Below are 6,000 nucleotides of genomic sequence, written 5' to 3'. Positions count from 1 at the left end.
TGAACTTTAGGCAAGATCCGTGCAGGGACTGAGGCCAGATGTAGGGCCTGCCTGCTCTCTGGGGTAGACTGGAGTTCAGGAACCCTCAATCTGGAAAAGTTGCAGTGGAGTGCAGCCTTGTGCACAGCACTATGGCTTATTAGTGACTATGCACAGAGCCAGACTGTGTGTTTCTGCACTGAACTCCCCAGCATTTCTGGTTTATGAGTCAGTATGCAGATCCCTGCAAGCTCAGGTGGCCCTGCTCCCACATTGTAGACATGGCCTTAAGTACCTAATGGCCACCTTAAACACTTCAGGCAGAAATGTACGTCTTTGAAACCTGCCACGTAACCAAGGTGTCTGGAGATGCTAAACAGCAGCAAGGGCTGAGCAACTGGGCATCTCCCTCATACCTAGACACATCAGGGCCATCACAGAAGACACTCTGTGCCTGTCTTCTCTGAAGCGGTTAGTCTGGCAGAGCTCAGAAAGCGCCTGTTGAACCCCAGCAAAACAGCTCCTGCCATCAGGGACACAGAAACCTGATTCTGCTCCTAATGAACAGCCAATTACTGAAGCAGAGATTGAACTTTCAAGGTTAGTGCCTTAAACAGCAGCCTGACTACTAGGCTACACAGTGGTCTTTGTTCTCTCCCTCACTCCCTTCGTTATTTAGTAATATCAGGACAGCAGCTTCAGAAGGATTTCTATCTTAGAATAACCTAAAAAGATAGGATTAAATAAGGGAATGTTGGTTAAACTTTCATCTGGCTGCTATGAGATTTGAGCCCCGATCTGTCATGTCTTGAGTACTGTTATTGCCTCTCATCTCTTCCCCAGTCAGCTTTTGTGAGAAAGGGAAGTTAACTCAGGAGAATGGGTATGTATGAATCCCAGTTGGAGATGGGCATTTTCCTGCAGCCCAGATGAGGATACCAAGTTCATGGAGAGAGTTTAAGATCTTAGCATTTTGCAGCAGCTAAGTTAAGCAGCTCTGTCCTAATGTGCTGGTTTTTGTGGGTGTCATTCCTGTGGATTGCTTAAGCACAGAACTCTTGGCAGGGGGATCTGCAGACTGCAAGGCACCTTGTGGTTAGGAACTGACACCCCTGCCTGTGCCTCTTTGTGAATCTGCCTCTCCCTTTGTTTACTGTTAAGATTTTTTTCCTCATCCAAAGCGTGTCAATCCAAGTAGTTACAAAGGAGGACCTTTTCTCTGTAATAGGACCATGGGAGGAAAGAGATTGCAGTATCAAAAGCAGTATAAACCTGATGAGCAGTCAATACCCTGGAAATATAAATAGCTTGTCTATGTAAAAGCCTAGCATGAGTTAAGTGAGGTGGTGTGTCGACTAGAGATTTCTTTTGGAATAAGTAATGTAATATTGTACAAAGGGTTTCTATTGACACTTCTCTCTATCTCTGAGCAAAGCCATATGTGATATTGTGTTGCTAATATATTTTTTCATAGGCTTGATGTAATGACACAGGAAAAGATGTTAGAAATCTGTAATAAACACTGCTGGAATGGGTGGATGCCATTTTAAATAACCACTGGAAATCTGCCTTTCTCAGCTGTATGGTAGGCTGTAGGGTTGCTATCATGTTCAGTGACATGTGCCAAACAATGTCCAGGTCATAACAGCTCAATTACATTTTTTTCTGAGTCTGTTCACTGAGAGACCATTATTGCAGATCCTGGGCTGTCAAGAGAAGCTTGGACTCCTGGAGTGAGCTAACTCCCTGCTGGAAGGAAACTAACAGCAAGTTCACAGGTTACAGCTGCATCTCTGTGTGCCTGAGTCCTGCTGCGAACGCAAATCTTTCTTTTGTTAGTCTAACTGCCTTCTCAGCAGTATCTCAGCCAAGTCTCTTACAGTGTGATCAGAAATCTGGGTAACTTAGGATCCCCAGGTAGCTAAAGGCAGAGTTTAAGGTAAGACATGTAAGTGATGTAGGTTAACTTACTGGAGGTACATTGGTACTAGTGAGATGCCCACTCCTGAGGCTGGTTACCAAACACCCTGTCCTATGCTTGAGGAAGTCGCAAGTGTTCATGAATTGGATATGCACAGACTATTTACATAGATAAATGGAGAGGGATCCAAGTTCATGCTGCTTCCATGCTGAGCTGGGTAGACGTTACTTAGCTCAGTCCAGAAGCCATGTAACCATGTTGGCTTTCGCTGTGCTATGCTTTTCTATGTTGGGGGAGTTGCCACAGCTGTGAAAAGTAGTTGAGCCTTCTCATTCTATGTCAGATGTTTGCTGCTTTTTTTAAAATAAGCTATTAACTTCATTGCTTTACCTTGTTATAATATTAATTTCTCAGTTTGTCCCTGTTGCTGTCTTTGTGCAATGTACTCTTTGAAGTTCAAGGTTTTACATAGCAAAAATGTCAGAACTACATGAGTTTAAGTGGCAGCTTAGCTCTTTCTAATCTGCTTAAGGAATCTTTTCATTTTAGTGCTTCTCTTTTTAATATATTGTCTTTTCTGGGGCCACTAATTAAGTGTTTCACTAGACATTGTCTAATTATTGTGTAATTTTGTATATAAGATTAATTCAGAAGTGGATGTAGGTGTTTTGTTGAAAATATTTTCTAATTTCCATTTTTTCAGTTTTAGAAGGCAAAAGATTGTAATGCATTGTGGTTGGTATGTCCTGTGGATAGAACATGAAAGCCCTGCGGTTCAAAAGTCAAATGTCAGTGAGGCCCGACTCCTGTGCAATGTTTGACTAGGAATGTGGTATCTTGATAAATCATAAAAGTTTCAGTCATGTAAGGAGCAGAGTGTGTCCTGGTAGTGCTGAACTTTCTCAACTCCAATTGAAGTTAACACCATGCACCAAATCTCCTTTGTTTTTCTGTGTAAAAGAGAGATAATGTTTAATGCTTTCACATCTTCATATAACACTTGAGTTTCACAGACAAAAAGGTGTGTGTGCACAGCCTCTGACAAAATACTGCTCTGTGTGATTGTCAGAGTAGATCTCCTGTATAGGTCAGTTTGGGTATTCAGTGCAATTTATGGAGCAGTTTTCTTCTTTAATTTAAAAGCCAAACTTTTCCCAGTACAGGGAAACCCCTTTGAGGGATTTTGTATTAGAGAATGTCCCATCACTTCTGGCACCAGCAGGTTATTTGTGAAACCCTGGTCGTGGTTCTTGAACACCTGCTTGGAGAAGCAACGTCCCAAACACCACCTCACCTTCAGGCAGCATGAGTCTCCTTTGTAAAAATGTCTCCACTACACAAGAAAGGAACATAAATGCTGTGGGGTTTGAAGCAATGCTTCCTGCCTGCTTTGTCCCACCTGGAGAGCCCCTTTGCACAGTGGAGTGTAGGAGGACCTTGCGTAAGTTTGGGGGAAATGTTCTGTAGGCAGGGTGCTCTCTCTTGTTCATCTTCTGAACAGGAGTAAAGAAGAAAAATCAGTCCCCATGTATATTAATGTAGTTCATGCTAATAAAAGTTGCTAGATTGACAGGTCAGGAGATATTTTTATCCAGTGAGTCACAACACAGATACCTCAGAGGTAGGGTTTTACTAAAGTTTCCCCAACAATATTTTTAAAACTGAAATCACTGATTTTGTGTAGAGTTAAACAGGTAGCTTTGCCTTCTTAACCATTTGACTTTTGATATGTATTACTGATAAAAGGGTTATATGCAAGGGCAGCTGCAGATAGAGGAGGGAGAGGAGACATCTACCTACCCATTTCACAGGGGTCACAAAACATCTGTGACATGACTACCACTTCATGTTGTTGCCAACCCAGGCAGGACTTCAGCTGCTGACTTAGAAGGCAAAGCCCCCTCACCCTGCCCAGCCCCATTACTGGGGCCCTAACCTCCCCATCTCCCCGATACGATCTGACAGATCTGCCCTCCCCACCGTGGCTGTGGACAGGTTTGTCTCCTCTGAGCTGAGAGGAAAGTCATATCAACAGCAGTGTGCCTTTTCTGCTTCTGCTCCACTGCACACTATGCCTCACTGACTCATACAGCTCCTTTCAGGCACTTCCTCAAGTTTTAATGTAGCACGATTTCATAATGTAGAATAAGTGACTTTGAAGCTGATATTTCAGTTTTGAACAGGGTAGATGTAAGCGGTGTTTGGGTTTACGTCATTAAGTGAGGTCCTGGTTGCTGGAAGAATAAACACACAGAAAAAAACTCCGCTCTGTAAGATGTAGCATCGATTGCTACATTGAGCCATAATGTCAAGTAAATGCTTCCCTTCCTCCTCGCTTCCCACAAATGCTAAATAATAGACCTTGTTTACTGAAATTTACAAATTATTTTGTCTTTGAATGATGCAATGACAGTGACCCCTACACTCTCATTTAATTTGTAATACCATTTGGGGTTTTTTATCCTACATTTCTAATGCAATCTTTAAATAACTATATTTCTTGTCCCCCAGACAGATCAGCTCTAATTTTATAATGAGAATTTCAGTGTTAGATTATTTTAAAAAATAATCTAGGCCATATACATTATGTAAGGTTGCCATAGTAACAGTTTCTCTGAGGGGAAAACCGACTGTCCATAGTTTCCACAGAAACCACTCCCCACTGAGACAGGTGCCTCCAAGGGAAGTGAAGGGAATATAAATGAGAGAGAGAAAAAGACGCGCACAGATGTCATATGATCTCTGCGGCATCCCCACACTGTTGCAAATTCAACTGAACGTTTCTGGGTTTATTTTTAGTTTGTTGGTTTTGATTGCATGACTGGCACCTTCTCTTGTCATGTAAACTCTGGCCACCCTTCCCTCACATGGAACTGGTGTTGCAACTGGAGGTACGGCAATGCTCCACCTTGGCAGTGAACTGACCACATCAGATACTAAAGTCCAGAGCTCTAGGAACCACTGTGCGTGGAAGAATTTAAACGGTAAATGAGAATTTTCCCCCTTTTTTATTACCTTTTTTTTTCCTGAAAGAAGTCAGCAAAGACAGACAGGCATGGAAATACTTCCTTCCAGAGAGGAGTGAAGCTTGTCTAACTTGTCAGTTAATGGTTTTGTTCTTTTGGGGTACAAGCATGCACTGCTAGGAAAAATGTATTCTGAAAGATCAGGATGTAGTAAAAAGGAATGAACTCAAGTCCTAGGATTTGTTAACTGAGGGAAAAAAGGAGAAATTTCTTTAATGTACTTTAATGTCACTGAGGCAAATATGGATTAACATTTCTGAAATCCTTTTGTGCATTTTTTTCACAAATAGTGTTGATTTGTTTCATTTTTTTCTTCAAGGGCAATAAAACCGTGACATTCATTCAAGGCTTAGTGCAGCCATAACTACAGATTAACACGCTGGCTACTTCATCTTCATCCTGTCATCTCTGTGCTGCTTTATGGGGAAAGCAGGCTGACATGGTTATTAAATCTGGCAGCTGTGTTGTATGCACATGGGAAGCAAATAGAGCACAGCATATAGAAAAATGAGTAGCTTTCAGATAACAGCCTTCTTTTCACTGCTGCAAGGCTTGAAAGGCAGCCTAAAAAGCTCTTTCCCTTCTTTGTAATCACCAGTCTCTGGATCAGTGCGCAAATATCACAAATACAGTTGCAAATGTAAGTATTCCTTGCCTGTGTGGTGCTTTCAGATTGCTAATTAGGGTTTCTACCTCAGTGTTCTGCTTGAAAAAGCAGAGAGATGAAAGCTGAAAACATCCTGACAGGGAAAGCTGCTCTGCAGTATTGTTCTGGCTTTCAGTGGAAGAGCTACTGAGAGAAAGGGATGCATGAAAGCTTTCCGGAACAAATAGTTTGCAGTTGTGTGTGTTTGATTTTTGGGACGCCTGCTTGCCGCTTTGTCTGTGAGGAGAGAAACCAAGCAAATGCAGGAGGTACTTTCTAGAGAGATGGCATTCTGCTTAGGTTAGATAATGTTAGATATACAGTGAGAAAGATACTTCAGCAGTAATAGACGCCTTGTGAATGCATAGGAGAGAAATCTGCCATGGTATTTTTCACCTGGAATTTTTTCTTTAAAAATCCATAAATGT

At 42.0% G+C, this 6,000-nt stretch overlaps 1 protein-coding gene across 1 annotated transcript in view; it reads left to right on the top strand.

Moving 5' to 3' along the window:
• The first annotated feature begins 308 nt into the window (after positions 1-308).
• TRIM2 (tripartite motif containing 2) overlaps positions 309-6,000 on the top strand; it is a 97,262-nt gene continuing 91,570 nt past the window's right edge. Inside the window, exon 1 of the mRNA XM_072861438.1 lies at positions 309-579. The gene's annotated coding sequence lies outside the window, so the exon portion shown is untranslated. The remainder of the gene's footprint in view (positions 580-6,000) is intronic.

Source organism: Ciconia boyciana, chromosome 5 (genome assembly GCF_034638445.1).
Source record: "Ciconia boyciana chromosome 5, ASM3463844v1, whole genome shotgun sequence".
NCBI classification, from domain to species: domain Eukaryota; kingdom Metazoa; phylum Chordata; class Aves; order Ciconiiformes; family Ciconiidae; genus Ciconia; species Ciconia boyciana.
Note: the sequence above shows the minus strand (reverse complement) of the source record. Positions and strands in the feature narration are given on the sequence as shown.